Here is a 19,448-nt window from a genome sequence, read left to right on the forward strand (position 1 = left end):
TCTAAGCTATATGTCATTGGCAATTTTTTGGCCTTGACCACATATAATGGGACAATTAACATATGATTAATCATACATATACACAATATCATGCATATATAAATTTTGTTGATAAACTACCCATTATTCATATTTATGGCAAAATTACATATTTATACAGAATTACCTTTTTGGCCAACTTACACATTTCATCACACTTCAAATTCATACCCATACACCTATAATAGTTCCTTAATCAACATCACAACATTTATCTTGAACACATATATACATGATAAGGCTAGGTTACAAAAAGCACACATATTTGCATTCACAAGATTATGCATACATACAATTACCCTGATAAAACTTATATGTAAGTTTATAAGCCATATCACACATATTCATTACATCAACCCTTAATTGGGCTGAAAAGAGAAAATCTACTAATCTCGACCTGTATCTTTCCCTTTTACTCTATGAGGGTTAGAAACTATAAAAATATAAATGAACACATGTGAGATTATAATCTCATTAATGAATATAGCTTGTTCAATATTTACTAACAAGAATAACCACATATAAGTAAATAAAAGCATTATAGTAATCATAATACTAAATATATATACATAATCTTGCCTTTATGAAATATCTTTACAAAATCACATATAATAGCATGATTGTTTATCCACCAAACTTCCAAACTCCCTGACTAAAACTGTAACATTTAAAAACTTCAAATCTCATAAAATTGACTAATTAAGGGATAAATTAGTTAAAAATATGATTAATTAATTTAAATATATTTTTGGGTTGCTAATTAGATTTTTGGGTCATATTTGGCTCTAAATTGAGTTAGGATAGAAATTGGATCAAGTTGGGTAGCATTGAGGGGAGAAAAATCAACATTTGCTTGCTGTATTGTGAGCCATGGCTTGTGTGGCATGCGCTATGGTGCACGGCACAGTAGGCAACTTAAATTTTGAAAAATCATTAGAAAAAGTTAATTTTTATGGTGGGAAACCTAGAACACGAAGGAGGCAGCTTTGGGCAATGCTAGGGCATTATTTTAGGAGGATTTTGAAGACAATTGAGCCTTTAAAATCTTAAGTAAGTTTCCTACCCTTTTTCTCTACCTTTTCATCTCATTTTTAATGGGATTTGAAACTAAAAATTTTGCTCTAAATAGATTAAGCCATGAGTCTATGTCTTGAAGGTTTCTATTGACTTTAAAGGTTCAATTTAAATTCATCAATCTTGGATATGTTGTAATATTGTTTGGTGAAAGTTAGATCAAGCCCTAACTTGATCATGGAGTTTTGAAGTGTGATAAGTTGAGATATTAAGTGTTATGTTGTGAGAGAGTTAGAGGGATGCTTGAAGGAATTGTGTGAACAAATTCTAATCTTAAAAAGCCTCTTTGTTTAGAATATGAGTGAGAAGTAGGAGAATTGAGAGGTTATTATTAGCTAATAGTGCTTATGTATATTAAAAATTAACATATAGTACTTGTTGATGTAAATTGTGGTGTGGGAAGACTTACCTTAACATAAGAAATTTAGTACCATGGGTAACCCTTTTAGTAACAAAAGGGTTTAGGTAACTAGATAATTTGCATTATTTGTTACCCTAAATAAGTTATTCTCAAGTTGCTTTTGTATGATTTGTTATGTATATATGTATAAATTTTGTAAAGGTTAACTATTTTAGAAAATGAGTGGAGTATTGGTTTGTGAAATTTTATATTTTTGAAGTAAATGGTAAGACTGGTTATATTTGTTTAGAAAGTTGTTTATGCATGATCAAGTTAAGATATGTAGTGAAATGTGGCATATTAGAGGGTGGGAGATCACCCTAGTGGAGTTAGTGAAGATTAAGTCCATATGGCACTGCTGGCACCTTGTGATGTCAGGTGTAACACTTACTCTCCTTAGTGCTTGAAAATAGGTGCAGTATTGGAGACATACTCTCCTTAATACCCAAAACGGTACAGAGTTAGAGACTATGCTCCTTAGCATCCATAGGATGCAGTATTGGAGTAACGATACCACAATTACTCATAATAAGGGGAACCAATAGTCCAGAAGTGGTTTAAGACACCTTGGCGGGGTAGTCCTACTATGAATGGTGAAATTGGGGACCATACATATGGTCTGGTTCTGTGAAATAGCCTACTAGTTAGTTCAAGAGTATTAGAGGACCAAATGGTTAGGGATAATGCATGTAACTTGTGGTGATCTTATATGGTGTGTATATTTTACTTGATTTAAGGCTTTTTTATAACTTGGCATGTCAATCAATAACATAGATTATCTTAGTTACTAAGATTTTTATCTCACACCGTAGTTATCATTTTATAGGTTCTACCACTGAGACTGAGCCAAGAAAGGAATCGAGAAAGGGCTAGCATAGTTGCTACATTCTCATTGTAAATCTTGATTTCATTTTAAACATAAACTTATATGAATAATATTATATATTGTCAACTAGGAATGCATATCATTTTGATTGGTTACACTTGTTTCATACTATGTTATTTTATATTTTAGCCCAATATTGTATATGATGTGGATATATGGCAATTTTTATGATGATGGGCTAAAATACTAATACAAGTGAAAGGAATGTTTTATCTATGTGGTGACATTATATATGTAGTGTATTATGTGGCAATAGAGGCCAAATAATACATGTAGTGTTGATTTAGTATTTTGGCTATATTGAGTGAAATGGCCATTGAGTGGTCAAATTTTGTGTTTGGTATGTTTTTTTGTGTTTGAATGCTCGATCAAGTATATTTTTATCCATTGGACTTGGTTAAGCCTCATAATAGGTTAATGGCATAATTTATGAGTTTTGGGTACTTAGATGGTTGAAAATTGCTTTAAAAAATGACTTTTGCATTCGAGTATTTGAAATTCCCATATGGTGTCAGATCATAATGAAATTTGTACGATTAGTTAGCTTATCGAATAAGCTTCACGTGAGCGCTTGAATCACTCTAATCAGACATCGGATGCAAAAATGGGGTGCATTTGAATTTTGTCTAGAAAAGTTATTATGATAGCATTACTGTAATGGACACGTGGTACATTTCTTGCAAGTCACAGTGCATGGTACAGTGAGAAAACTTGCCTTTTGTGCCATATGCTACGACGCATGAGCTAAAACACTCAAAAAAGACATTTTTGTCCCTGTTTTGAAGTGTTTTGCTTCCTAAAACTTTTCCATACTTCTAATACTTTTATAAATAATTAAGTTTGAGATCAAACTATAAATTTGAAGGTTTTTTATGGGATCCCAAATATTCCATAATTTTTTCTAAAAGATTATTAGTTTTAATCCTTATATATATAATGTGTGATTAGAAGCAAATCTTTGCTCCTAATTATGATTGTTTGGTGATTGTGTGGTGAATTTTAGTAATGTCATGGTGGACATTACATTTTGGTATCAGTTTCTCGAGTTTTGTGATCTAGTTATGGTGATATGTCCATTGCATTCATTTTCATTAGCTGGCAACTTTATGTACGCAATTCTTTCTCTTTGTCTCATTTCCTTTATTTCCTACCAATTGCCCTTCTCTACTTGGTTTCTTCATTAGGAGGGGAGAAAATGGTTTGAAGAAGTACTCAAAATGCTGGCAATTTACCAGAGAATGATGGGCCTATACTAAAAGTACAACCAGAGATACAAGTAGAATAATGACAAAGGCCTTAGGGTATTGATGCAATTCTTGAAGAATTGCGGGATATGATGAGGAACATTTAGAGAACTATTCAAAACCACCACGCTCTGCTCCATAATAGAGGTCATGAGGAGGAACAAAGGAGACAAAAGGAAGCTTATGAGAGTATATTGGAACCATCTCATGGTTTTGGTAGTAGACCTGAATCGTCTAGGATTAGAGCGAATGGAGATGCTCAAGGGATGGTTATTGATCAAGCATGGAGGACTTTCTTCCAGTTTAACCCTCCAACCTTTACTAGAACTATGAATGAAGGAGAAGTGGAGAAATGGATAGAGAGAGTTGAAACCATCTTTAAGGTGGTATCATGCTCTACGGAATAGAAGGTGATTATAGCCACAGTGTATCTTGTTGAAGATGCTAAACACTGGTGGAATTCTGCAAGACTAATGGATGGACATCAACTAACTTGGGAACAATTTAAGGAGATGTTCTTTAATCATCATTTTCCTCCAGCATTTAGAGATGAGAAGGAGGTTGAGTTTTATGCTTTTTGACGAGGAGATCTTGACGAGGAAGCATTTATTCAAAAGTTTAATTAACTATTAAAGTTTTCTACTTATCTGAATGAGACAAATGATAGTGAGTGGAAGGCCAAGAGGCTTTTGGAAAAGATGAGGCCTAAATATAAACAATAGATTACTCTGATAGGTGTAACCACATATGATGACATGTGTAATCGGCTCCAAATTGTAGTAAGAAGGGGTCAGGAAGTAGAAGCAAAAAGGAGATGAGATAGTCATGGAAGGTTCTCATCCTCCCTAAGCCCTTCTAGAGTAGTATCTAAGAAGATGGGTTATGACCCGAGTACTTCTACAACATCGAGTAAGAAGAGTTTTATTAGAGGATCACAGACTCAAGGAACTTTTCAAAGGAGTGGATTTAGAAGTTATAGTACTCTACAACCATTCCGATAGGCTTCTAATATGCCTGCCCTGACCTTGAGTACAGCTCGATCACCACCATGTGCTAACTGTGGGCGGTCACATCTTGAGAGGTGCTAGGCATGTTTTAAATATGGGAAGCCCGGCCATCTGGCAAGACAGTGCCCTCGAGGAAAGAGTGGAGATGACAGAGTAGAGATCTACCATTCTAGGATGAGTTTACACACTATCTCAAGAAGAGGCAAGAGCGTCGCCGAATTTGATAAAAGGTATTATTTCTATCTGCGAGCAGAAAATTGAATAATTATTTGATTCCAATATTACACATTCGTTCATTTCATATAAATGTATAGAGAGGTTGAGACTTCCTTTGCATGAATTGCATTATGTGATTAAAGTGTCTATGCCATCTGGGTCATCTAATATGACTAGTAAGGCATGTTTGAACGTAGAAGTGAGGGTTGAAAATCATTCAACCACTCTCAATTTGATATGGATTCTTATGAAAGGTTTGGATGTGATTATGGTATGGATTAGTTAATGGCAAATAATACCACATTAGACTGTGTTAGGAAGATAGTTTTATTACCGGTATATACTACACCGACTAATATTCCTAGCGAGTCTAAGTTCTTATCAGTGGTGCAAGCAGAGAAACTGGTGCAACAAGGATGTATGGCTTATATAGTTTTCTTCTTAGTGCATGGGGTCCATGATAGAAGTATTGATAAGATTAGGGTAGTGAATGAATTCTCTAAGGTATTTACAGATGATATGTCCAATTTACCTTAAGAAAGGGAAGTGAAATTCACGATAGACCTAGTACCAGGAATTAAACCAATCTAAAAGGCACCATATTAGAAGTCACCAACTGAGCTAGCTGAGTTGAAGAAGCAGATAGAGGAGTTACTTAAAAAGGGGTTTATTAGACCCAGTATGTTACTTGGGGATCACCTATGCTATTTGTTAAGAAGGACGGCAGCTTATGACTTTATATTGATTATAGACAGCTAAATAAGGTGACGGTGAAGAACAAAAATCCTTTATCAAGGACTGATGATTTGTTAGATCAATTGGTGGGAGCTTTAGTTTTCTCAAAAATTAACTTGAGGTTAGGGTACCATTAATTGAGAGTGCACTTTAAGGATGTGCCCAAGACAGCTTTCCGTACTAGATATAGGCATTATGAGTTCCTGGTAATGCCATTTGGGTTAACAAATGTGCCTACAGTTTTTATGGATTACATAAACTGCATATTTAGGCCTTACCTGGATCAGTTTGTCATGGTATTCATTGATGACATTATGATATATTCTAAAGATGAAGAGCAACATGCACAGTATTTGAGGATTGTGTACAAATTTTAAAGGACAACAAGCTCTATCCCAAGCTTAGCAAATATGAGTTTTGGCTATGAGAGGTCTAATTTTTAGGACATGTTCTGTCGGCGAAAGGGATTGCGGTAGATCCGCATAAAGTGGATGCAGTGTTAGAGACCTAGTTTTATGACTAAAATATAGAGTTTTCTAGGATTAACTGGATATTATCATAGATTTATCTAGGGTTTGCTCAGATAACTTCATCATTGACTAGGTTGACCCGAAAAGATCAGCCGTTCATTTGGGATGACAAGTGCGAGATCGCATTTCAAAAGTTAAAGGAGAAACTGACTATTTGTATAAAGTAGTGTTTAGTGTTTTCAGTTATCACCAGAGTCTAAAATATTTAATGGATTAGAAGGAATATGATGCAGAGAAGGTGGATGGAGTTCTTGAAGGACTATAGTTTTAAATTTAAATACCATCCATGAAAAGCAAATGTGATTGCAGATGCCGTGAGTAGAAAGTCATTGCGTGTCACTTGTCTAATGGTGCAAGAACACAAATTATTGGAATCCTACTTGGATATTCAGCATGACTTACTAGAATTAACTTTGTATAGTTTACAGTCCACGGAGATTACCATTGAGTTTTGGAGAGAGTTAAGGATAGCATAGCTTAAGGATGAGTATCTGTTGAAAATTTGAGAAGATATGGAAGAAAAGCAAACCACAGACTTTGGTTTCATGATAATAGATTTGTTCTGTATCAAGATCGGGTTTATATACTAAATGAGGGTGATTTGAGAAAGAAAATTCTTAATAAGGCATATAAGAGTAGATATACAATTCACCCTGGAGCATCTAAGATGTATTAGGATATGAAGCGGTATTGGTGGTGGCCTGAAATGAAAAGGGATGTTACAGATTTTATATCTCAGTATTTAATTTGCTAAAAAGTTAAAATTGAGCATCAGAGACCAGCAAGAACTCTACAACCACTAGAGATACCGAACTAAAAGTGGGATTGTATATCTATAAATTTTATTTTGAGATTACAAGAACCTAATCCAATCATGATTTTATCTGGGTGATTGTAGATAAGTCAACAAAGTCAGCTTATTTTCTAGCTGTATGAATAAGTAATTCATTAGAGAAGTTAACTGAGATATACATTCGAGAAGTTGTGAGATTGCATGGAGTGCTAAAGGACATTGTCTTTGATTGTGATTCGAGGTTCACCTTGAATTTTTGAAAAGCATTGCAGAGAGTAATGGGTACTGAATTAAGATTCAGTATAGTGTATCATCTGTAAATTGATGGACAGACAAAAAGGACTATACAGACTCAAGAGGACATGTTGAGAGCTTGTGCCTTGGAACTGAGAGGCAACTGGGATAGCCATTTTCCTTTGGCTGAGTTTGCCTACAATAATAGTTTCCACTCCAATATAGGGATGGCTCCCTATGAGGCACTATATAGAAGGAAATGTCGATCTCCTCTTTGTTGGGTTGAATTAAGTGAGAGAAGCATTATAGGTCCAGATATTATGGATTAAACAACACAAAAGATTCAAACAAAAACTTCTAATAGCTTAAGTAAGCAGAAGAGTTATGTAGATAGACGATGAAGGCCGTTGGAGTTTATGGTTGGTGACCATGTTTTTCTGAGAGTTTTGCCTGTGATAGGAATTGGGAGATCAATCAAAGTAAAGAAATTATCTCCTTGCTTCATAGGTCTATTTGAGATCCTCGAGAAAGTTAGGTCGATTGCCTACCAAATAGCCTTGCCACCACAATTATCTAGGATTTATGGTTTTTTTATGTTTCTCGATTGAAGAAGTATCAACTTGATCCATCTTATGTGATTGAACCTGAAGAGGTAGAGCTCGAGAGAATATGACTTATTGAGCAGAGCCAGAATGAATAATGGATGTTAAAGAAAGCAATTACTGAATAAGACTATTCGACTGGTTAAGGTGGTGTGGAAAGGAATGGTTCATGGTGATGCTACCTAGGAGACAGAGGACAAAATGAAGCAGCAATGTCTCTATCTATTTCCCTAAGTATGTGTTGTGGTTGCTGTTGAATTTTGGGGGTAAAATTCCTTTAAAGAAGGGGAAAATTGTAACATTCAAAAACTTTAAATCTGGAAAAATTGACTAATTAAGGGATAAATTAGTTTAAAATATGATTAATTAATGTAAATATGTTTTTGGGTTGCTAATTGAATTTTTCGGTCATATTTAGCTCTAAATTGAGTTAGGATGAAAGTCAGATCAAGTCTGGTGGCATCGGGGGGAGCAAAATCAATATTTTGTTTATTGTGTCGTGAGCCGTGGCTTGAGAGGCATGCACTACGGTGCATGGCACAGCAGGCAACTTAAATTTTTGAAAATCATTAGAAAAACTCAATTTTAATGGTAGGAAACCTAGAACACGTAGGGAGCAACTTTAGGCACTGCTAAGGCATCATTTTGGGAGGATTTTAAAGACAAATTGAGCCTTCAAACTCTTGAGTAAGTTTTTTACCCTTCTCCTCTACCTTTTCATCGCATTTTTCATGGGATTTAAAAGTGAAAAAATTTACTTTGAATGGATTAAGCCATAAGTCTATGTTTTGAAGGTTTTTATTGACTCTAAAGGTTTAATTTGGGTTTATCAATCTTGGATATGTGGTAATATGAAGCTACTTTATTGTTTAGTGAAAGTTGGATTAAGCCTTAACTTCATCATAGGATTTTGAAGTGTGATAAGTTGATATATTAAGTGTTATATTGTGAGAGAGTTATAGGGAGGCTTGAAGGGATTGTGTGAACAAATTCTAATCTTAACAAATCTCTTTGTTAAGAATATGAGTGAGAAGTGAGAGAATTGGGAGGTTATTGTTAGCTAATAGTGCTTATGTTAATTTTTAATGTAGATTGTTGTGTAGGAAGACTTACCTTGACACAAGAAATTTAGTATCACGGGTAACCCTTTTAGTAACAAAAGGGTTGAGGTAATTAGATAATTTACATTATTTATTACCTTGAATAAGTTATTCTCAAGTTACTTTTCTATGATTTGTTGTGTATATATATATAAATTTTGTAAAGGTTAACTATTTTAGAAAATGAGTAGAGTATTGGTTTGTGAAATTTTATATTTTTAAAGTAAATGGTAAGATTTGTTATATTTGTTTGGAAATTTATTTATGCATCGTCAAGTAGAGATATGTAGTGAAATGTGGCATATTAGAGGGTGGGAGGTCACTCTAGTAGAGTTAATGAAGATTAAGTCACTATGGCACTGCTGGCACCTTGGGATGCTAGGTGCTGCACTTGCTCTCCTTAATGCCTGAAAATGGGTGCGGTGTTGGAGACATACTTTCTTTAGTATTGAAAAGGGTGCGGAGTTGGAGACCATGCTCCTTAGCATTTACAGGATGTGGTGTTTGAGTAACAACACCTTAATTACTTATAATAGGAGGAACCAGTAGTCTATAAGTGGTTGAGGACACCTTGGCTGGGTAGTCCTACCATGAATGGTGAGCTTGGAGGTCATACATGTGGTTTGGTTCTCTAAAATAGCCTACCGATTAGATCAGGAGTATTGGAGGACTAGATGGTTAGGGATCATGGATGTAACTTGTGGTGATCTTATATGGTGTGTTTATTTTACTTGATTTAAGGCTTGTTTTTAACTTAGCATGTTAATCAATAATGTAGATTATCTTAGTTATTGAGATTTTTATCTTACCTTGTGGTTATCATTTTACAGGTCCTACCACTGAGACTGAGCTAGGGAAGGAATTAGGCAAGGGCTACCATACTCTCTACATTCTTATTGTAAAGCCCAATTTCATTTTGAGTCATGTACATAAACTTATATGGATGATATTATATGTTGCCAACTAGGAATGCATATCATTTTGATTTGTTGCACTTGTTTCAAACTATGTTATTTTATATTTTAGCCTAATATTGTTTATGATATGAATATATGGAAATTTTTATAATGATAGGCTAAAATACTAATACAAGTGCAAGGAATGTTTTATCTATGTGGTGACAACAATATATATGTAATGTATTATATGGTAATAAAGGCCAAATAGTGCATGTAGTGTTGATTTAGTATTTTGGCTATATTGGGTGAAATGGCCATTAAGTGGTCAAATTTTGTATTTGGTATCTTTTTGTGTGTTTGAATGCTCAATCAAGTGCATTTTGGTCCATTGGACTTAGTTCAAGCCTCAAAATGGGTTAATGGTATAAGTTATGAGTTTTGGGTACGTAGATGGTTGAAAATTGCTTTAAAAACTGACTTATGTATCCAAGTCTGTAAAATTCTAATATGGTGTCAGATCATAACAAAACTTACTTCATTAGTTAGCTTATCAAATAAGCTTCGCGTGGGCGCTTGAATCACTCTAATCAGACATCGGATGCGAAAATGGCGCACGTTTGAAGTTCGTTCAAAAAAGCTATCGTGATAGCATTGCTATCATGGAAACGTGTGCCACGGCACATTTTGCGCAAGCCGTGATGCATGGTACAGTTAGAAAACTTGCCTTTCTATGCCACATGTTACGGTGCATGCACCAAGAGCCGCAGTTCATGGACTAAAACATTTTTTGCCCTGTTTTAAAGTGTTTTACTTCCCAACACTTTTTTATGCTTCTAATGCCTTTATAAATCATTAAGTTTAAGCTCAAACTACAAATTTGAAGGGTTTTTATAGGATTTTAAATATTCCACAATTATTTCTAAAAGATTATTAGTTTTAACCCTTATATATATAATGTGCGATTAGGAGAAGATCCTTGCTCCTAATGATGATTATTTGGTGATTGTGTGGTGAATTTTGGTAATGTCAAGGTGGACATTACAGAAACTATAGGCTCTAATGAATTAATCATGATAACTCCTTTAGTGGTAGAAACACTCGACCGAAGGTATTCTATTCCACTTTTAAACTATGGCTTTCCTCTTCACATAAACATATGATAGGGGTGTTGTTGATTCCTAATTGCACTCTTACGAGCATTAGGGAGGTGCCAGATTGTCCAGATGTGCTATGGTCATAGTCCTTGATAAATGCTACACTAGATGTCCTATAGTGTCAGCCTGACCATATGGATTTTCACACAGATATCTCCATACACACACACATTTACATACACACAAGGTAAACTCCAATCCCCTAGATGATCATGCTCTTATCACTTACACATCACCACTTTCACATATTCATATATATGTATGTATATCAATTTCATTTAAAAGCCATTAATAACCAAATTTGCATTTTTAAAGAACATTTGATGCTAAAATCATGCATATTCTAAAACAACAAAATCATATTGTTATCTTTACTTCTATGTAGTTATACTAGTTAACAAACATAACAAACTATGTGATTACCTTAGCCTTTCTGTTCTCAAGAAAGGTTACCTATGGTATAACTTATGTACTTGAATACCTTTCAATTAATAAACACACTATGCATGTTTATCTACACAAAATTAGCACCTAGAGTCAATTACCACATTAACTAAATGTACTAATAGCCAAAATTATCATCTAAAAATCACCAATTATCCTTTCTAAGTCCATTTCATCCTTTATAACACATTCAACACTCTTGATAGGTTTAGCACACTTCCAATCAACTTTTACCCCTTTTTCTCTTGCTAAATTTAACCTATTTAAGCTTGTAGTTTTAAAGCTTTATCACTAACCTCTGAACTAGCTGTAAAGTTTTAGTTTAACTCTGAAGAGTCTTTTCATTACTAAAGGATAAGAAAACAACCCCTTAAAACTTTCCAATTCAATTTGTCTATAACCTATACTAAGAGAAATTAGAGTAAACTCAAAGATAAAGTCAGCACGAAACTTACCTGATAAGCAACAGGTCAGAAATATATCTTGAATGGTTGTAACCTCTTGCCCTATCAAAGCTCCCTCTTGCCTCCTCCTTTCTATGCTCCTTTTCTCTAGTTTCTACTTATACCACCATTTGATCTATGTACTAAAAAGCTAAAATTCTGTGCCATGTTGTGTATGCTGCAACGTGTAACATAGTAAGGGAAAACTCCCACCACACTTACATGTTCCACTCCCCAACATCATTTTCCTTCTTAAATATTCTCATTTAACATCCCAAAGGATCAAAAAACCATTTCACCATTCAAAACCTTAATCACACATTAATGCACTAATTTGCCCCTTGTTAATAATTAATTTTGGAATTAGGAAATTTAGGATGTTACAAATGATGTTTGGCCAATGATCCCATCATGAATCATGATAATCTATTTTCAATATATGGGGGTGAGTGTGTGATCCTGATCTAACCTTATTTTTATAGTTTAACCTATAACCTACAGCCACATCATGAAAATCTATGTCCAATATATACACATATGATAGAGTAGTTATGCCTCAGTCATTATAAATAAATTCCAATGTCACAGTTAAAAGTCAACACATGCCAATGAATCATCATCCAAGTTAGGTTAAAAGTAGTATCATCTATTTAGTCCTAAATTCCATATAACTCTAGTCAAGTAACATTCTCAAGGAGGTTGTACTAAGTAAAATATTCATTTAAGATTCCAAATTCCTTTTAACATCAACAAACTGAGTTTTTTCAAATATGTTATAATAGGCATGCTCATATTAGATTCAATTCATTAATAGTTACTTACTAAATCATACATACAAACTAACCTAAAAGAAGTTAATTGGGCTCAATTTTACTCAAAGAACCTAAGGTCCTCTTACTAACTCAAATGTCAAAGAAAAAATTAAGGGGTCCTTAAGGACATCTTAACACCTCTATAATTAAAAAAATAAGAAATTAAAAATCAAAATTAAATCAAATTAAATTTATTTCATACTCTAAGTTTTTCTCAAGGAATTCATGGGGGTTATCTATAACTCAAACTACTCTTGAAAATTTCTATAAATTTATAAGTTTACCCTAGAAGGGAAATATGGCATTAAATTCATATGGTTTGATTGTACCACAAATGTATGGCTAGTTATATTATGTACTCTATATTCCTAAAGATGTTAAAGTATCAGAGGATACATGGTATCCCTTGAAGAGGCTCAAGAGGATTACCATATTCAACACCCTAATTATGATATTAGAGGAATCTATAGTCTGGAGGTGGAGGAAAACCTTAGCCGAGTAACTCCTTTAATAAAGGTGGATAGATCAATTGAGATGGGTTAGTCTAATGGTGAATCCTATGGATTTAGTCAAGAGCAACAAAGGTTTGGATGGAATTTATGAGCATACATATGGTTATATATATATATATTTTGTTTAAATTATTTGTTTGCAACTTTACATGTTAATCAAAAATATAGACTATCCTTGCTACTGAGATTTTTATCTCACCCTATGGTTATTATTTTACAAATCTAGAGTCCAACAGTTAGGTGCAATAAAATAGTTTATGGTTTGAACACTTAGGTGCAATAAAATGGTTACAAAATTTGACTTTTGCATCTAGACATCCAAAATTCTCATACAATCTTAGATCATAACAAAAATTGTACCATTAGTTCTATTTTCAAATAGGCTTTGTTTGGGAGCTTAAATCACTCAAATCGGACTTCATATATAAAAATGGCACACATTCAAAGTTAGGCCAAACAAGCTATCATGATGCTTTTTGTTGTCATGATAGGGCATATGTGTGATATAGAAGTGAGAATTGCCATCTCTGCACCATATCCCACTATATAGAGACCACACTTATCGGCATTTGTGCTAGAATGTGTAAAGTTGACTATTTGTCCTTGTTTTCCTGTGGCTTATTCTATAATTGTTTCTATGCTTCTTTTGATGTTTTAAAACTTTAAGTTTGAGCTCAAACAATATTTTTAAAGGAATTTAAGGTCCTAAATATTTTTTAAATATTTTTAAAATAAATGTTATCGACCTTTCTATGATTAGATATGCCTAGGAGGGCTTAATTGTCACCTAATGGCATTGTGTGGAAATTGTTGTTTAGAGATTTGTGGCAATGTTAAGGTAGATATTGTAGTCTAGTATTAATTTCTCGAGTTTTGAGAATTAGTATACTGTGATTGTTGTGTCACATTCATCTATACTAGTTGGCAACTATATATAGACTTCAATTTCTATTAGTCTCTTTTTTTACTTATTTGTGCACTAATTTCTTTTCTTTAGTTGGTTTCTTCCTTAATATGGAGAAAATAGTTAGAAGAAACTGTAATTCTAGAAATCCACCCCACAACCCACTAGAGAATCATGGGCCATTACCAAAAGTACAATTAGTGCAGGAACAAAAGCCCTAGGAAAATGATGCAATATTAGAAGAGCTAAGAAATATGATGATAAACATTTAGAGAACTGGATAAGACCATGACACTCTACATTGTATGTAACATCCTGAATTTCTTAATCCTCAGTTTAGAGGTTAACTGAGGGTGAAGTATAAGTTAGTGTGGGATTAAAGATTCAAATGATTAATCGGTATTTTGACTTGTTTGTATGTTGTGTGAGTATATATGGGCAAGAGGAGTGCATTTTAGGTTGAAGCAAGTGCGCATGGTGAGAATAAATCTCACTGTGCCATGCCATGGTGAGAATAAATCTCACTGTGCCACACGCCATGGCTTGTGTTGCATGTACTGCGGCGCATAGACTAGAAATCTACTTCTTAAGTTGTGAAATTAGGTGATTTTTTAAAGTAATAATCTGAGAAACACATGAAAGAGGAGCGGTGAAGGGATGAGGAGCTAAGTCAAGTTATTTTATAGTGGTGTAAGCTGATTTAAATCAGTAACTTGCCAGGTAAGCTATGTATAACTCTTACCATCTATTCTACACAAATTTCTTTGAAAATGAGTTAGAGGGAAATTGAATCAGTGGAATTTAAGGGTTTGATTCTTGCCCAATAGTAATAAAAAGGTTCTCGGAAGTGAAATTAGAGCTTTGTGACTAGTTTAGAGTTGAATGGTATACCTTTGAACCCATAGGCTCAATTTTAGCTGTTAGAGAGAGGAAGTTAGAGTAAAAATCTGATTTGAGTGAAATAAGATCAGTTAAGGGAATGTAAAGTAATAATTGGGTAGTCATGGACTCAAAATTGATAAATGGAAAAGATTTTACAGATGAATATATCCCTAAGTAGTAAAAATGAGTTTTTGGTCAAAATGGACTAAATGACTAAAGTGTGCCAAATGCATTCAGATTACCATATTAGATGTGCGAAAGGAAACCTAAGATAAGCTTATGTGATAGTTGAAATCCACAGGTAACCTTTCTAGTGATAGAAGGGTTAAGGTAATCAAATAACTTCCTTTATTTCACTCTTAATTATAATTGTATGTTAGTATGCTAGGAAGTCTATGAAATGATTTTAAACTAAGCATGTTTTATAGCATTAAGTGATTATTGTGTGAAATGGCTCTTGGTTGAAATAAGCATGGAAATTTGTGTTTTGTAATGAAAAGTATTATATGTATATGTTATGTGTAAGAAAGTATTAAATGGTAAATGGTTTAGGAAAGCATGATCATAGGGATGGGAGTTTACCTAAGTGTAGAAGATGATAAAGACCATATGAAAAGATTTCCTTAGTATCCAGCTGGGTGCGGTGTTGGAAACAATTCTCCTTAGTGCCTTGAAAGGTGCAGTGTTAGAGAAGATCTCCTTAGTGCCTATTGAGGTATAGTATTAGAGATGAGAGACTCCTTAGTATCTTTGCAATATGGCGTTGGAGTCAATGACATCCTATCATGTGTATTAGGGGAAACCACAGGCCATATTGTGCGTTAGAACATCTTTGGCTGAATGATTCTATCACTGCAGGTGAGCTCAAGACTAATGAAAGTGTACATTAGTCTAAGATGAGCTTATGGTTTTGAGTCGGGGTGATTTGGAGGTTCAGTTGGTAAAGATCATACTAGTATGTTATGTGATATGATGAAATATGTTGAGATAATATAGAATCCTTTATGATTCAGGAAAAGTTGATAAAGAAAATGAGATATGTGATTTAAATGCTATTTCATGAGCTTTTAATGATATATTATGTTTATTTCCATATTGTTGCATGTGATAGTTAATAGGAATGAGTTATTATGTTACTGAAATTTTTATCTCACCCTTGTGGTTCTATGTTTATAGGATCAAGAAGTGATTCGGGTAAGGGAAGAGAGTTTGGACTGGCTTGAGTGTGAAGCTGTGTACTCTGAATTTGTGTAATGCACTAAATTGAGATTGCGTGTGTATGTGTGTGTGAGTTGCCATAGGGTTGCATGCATGTATTGAATTGAGATTTTGTGAAGTCTAGTTTGATTGTATGTATATGTGTTGAAATAAAACAAAGGGACTATGATTTGGAGTATATTTTGTTGAAATGATTTTGTGTTGGTAAATCTTAAGCTAAGGGATAAATTATGATGAAATGAGTAATTTAGGGGCTAAGATTATATTGTAAATATGATTGCATATATATATGGGTTGAGAAATATCCAAGTAGGCTAAGTTGTGCCAAGAAATAGCAAAGTGTATAAAACTAGTAAATTGTGGAAATAGCTGTAGAAGGGTCAAATTTTGATGTATGAGTATGATTTAGACATATTATTATTAATTAGGTGTATTAGATCCTTTTGGACTTGGTTCAAGGCCTAGTATGGTCTAATGAGAGTAAGAGATCGATTTGAGCACATAGGTGTGCAAAATTTTTAAAAAATTGACGTTTTGCACTTGGGTGTCCCAATTTTGATCGGACCATTAGATCGTCTCCAAACTTTTCTTATTAGTTACTATATGAGTTAAGCTTTGTATGGGCGCTTAAATCACTCCGATTGGATGTCGTATGTTAAAACGATGCACGTTAAAAGTTTGTCATTTTTGCTATCAAAATGATAGTAGAAATTTGGATAGGCATGCTACGATGCATGATGACACATGCTGTGGCATATAGCATAGAAAGGGTATGCGTGTGGCTCTTTGCCACATGCTATAGTGCACGAATTGCACACTGTAGCGTATGGACTAAAACATAGTTTTATCTTATGGTGTAATGCATGGCACTAGGATAGGATGTTGGTAGATTATGTCTATTACGTATTAAAAGAGTGTATGATCTACTTTTGCTGTGTATTTCTTTGATTGTATTGTGAATTGATTGATTTTACAAAATAAGTCTTAGGCCGAAGCTTTTGAAATGAAATTTGATTATTATAATTGATGTGAGGAAGTGGTAACATCGTAATCTTCTTTTATAGTGAGTGGTTATAAGAAAAGGTAACATTTTGGTATCAGTTTCTTAGTTTTCAAGACTTGATTGTTATTAATACATTCATTTAGAAATATGGGAACTTATCTTATTCATTAAACAACTCTTTCCCTAATGTCCTTTGTGTTTCATATTTTCATCTTTAAGAGGGGAGAAAATAGTATAGTATGAGAGGCACTCGTGCGAGAATCGTAGTATCTAGATAGGTTATAGAGGAGGAGCGAGAGTCAAAAGTTCAATCGATTCAACCACAAAGAGATAGACGTGATGAGCTACTGGAAAGGCTTAAGGATATGGTTGTCTACACACAAAAAACTATTAAGCATCATAACACGATCCTAAGGGGTAGAGAATAAGAAGAGTTGAAGCTTAGAATATCCCAATGCAGGAAGCATATAGTAGACCTAGACCATCTCAGAATTTAGGTAATAGACCAGAGATTCCTGGCACTGATCCATTTACTGATCATGCTTGGAAGATGTTTGTTCGATTCAACCTGCCAACATTTGGTGGAAGTATGAGAGAGGGTGAAGAATAATTGCAGATAAAATGAATGAAAACCATCTTTGAGGTAATAATCCATACTTCAGAGTAGAAAATTATCTTAGCCACGATGCAGTTGGTTAGTGTTGCTTAGAGGTAGTGGAAATTTGTCAAACCTACTAATGGTATTGATTGAGTTGGGATGAGTTCAAGAGAATATTCTTTGATCAACATTTTCTAGTCTCATTTAGAACAAAAAGGAAGAGGAATTTCATGCTTTCAAGTAGGGAGACCTAGATGAGGAAGAATTTATAAGAAGATCTAATGACTTGTTAGCTTATTCCACATACCTCCAACATAGTAATGACTCGAAGTGGAAAGCTAAGAGACTACTTGAAAAGATGAGACTCGAGTACCAGCAGCAGATAGCACTACTTGATTTGACAAAGTATAAGGAGATGTGCCATAAGCTAAGGGTAGCAACTAGGCGTGGTAAAGAGGCAGATGCTGAAAGGAGGCAAGACAGTACCGACTGGTGGAATCTCAAAGAGGCATAGGTTTAATGTGAACAGTTCCAGTTCTTCTGGAAGAAGAGGTTTCAATCGAGGATCGCAGTCTCAACCTGTGTATAAAGGGTCAATGTAGAGGGGTAGAGATGTGAGAATTAGGCCTCCACAATCTTTGAGGCAAGCATTGAATGTTCCAGCACCAACTCTAAGTACTGGAAAGATGCCCCAGTGCAACCTATACGTCATATCTCATTCAGGGAGGTGTTGGGCTTGCTACAAGTGTAGTAAGTCGGGTCATATAATAAGGCAATGTATAGAAAGCAGAGTTGAGGGGACTAAGTAAAGATTAATGGTTCTTGGCTGAGTATTCACAGTTACACAAGATGAGGCTAGAGCATCTCCAAACTTGATCAGAGGTATGATTTCTGTTAATGGTCATAATGTAGAGGCATTGTTTGATTCGAGTGCCACCCATTCTTTTATGTCTAAGGAATGTGTGGATAGATTGAAATTGTCTTTATGAGAATTTCCTATGCTCATTAAAGTAACAACACCTTCTGGATCGTCTAGTATTATAAGTCAAGCTTGTCAGAATATGGAGATTCAATTTGAGAACAAAGTTTTCAAGATCGATCTAATTTGTATTCCTATGGGAGGAATAGATATAATAATTGGCATGGATTAGCTAGCAGCGAATAATACTATACTTGATTGTACCATAAGGGTGGTTTCACTACCATCATTATGTGCAGCTGTAGAATCCTCATAGTGACCTAAGTTTTTATCAGTAGTAAGTGCTAAGAAGTTGATCCGATAAGGTTGTAATGCTTATATGGTATTCTTTGTAGCTAGCATAGTATATGATGGTGGGATCGAGAAGATTGGGGTAATAAGTGAGTTACCAGAGGTATTTTCAAAAGAGATGACCGGATTACCTCCTGAAAGGGAAGTTAAGTTCTCAATTGATTTGGTTCCTAAAACTAAACTAATATCAAAGGCCCCTTATAGAATGTCACTGTCAGAATTGGTTGAGCTAAAGAAGCAGATTGAAGATTTGCTAAAAAATAGATTCATCAAACCAAGTATATCACCCTGGAGATCACCGATATTGTTTGTGAGAAAGAAGAATGGCAGTTTGTGACTGTGCATCAATTATAGGCAATTGAATAAGGTAACTATGAAGAACAATTCCTCTACCATGGACAGATGATATTTTAGATTAATTGGCTGGTGCCTTAGTCTTTTTAAACATT

Source organism: Prosopis cineraria, unplaced genomic scaffold (assembly GCF_029017545.1).
Source record: "Prosopis cineraria cultivar Desert tree isolate PC_DT_omini unplaced genomic scaffold, ASM2901754v1 PC4, whole genome shotgun sequence".
Taxonomy (NCBI): Eukaryota; Viridiplantae; Streptophyta; class Magnoliopsida; order Fabales; family Fabaceae; genus Prosopis; species Prosopis cineraria.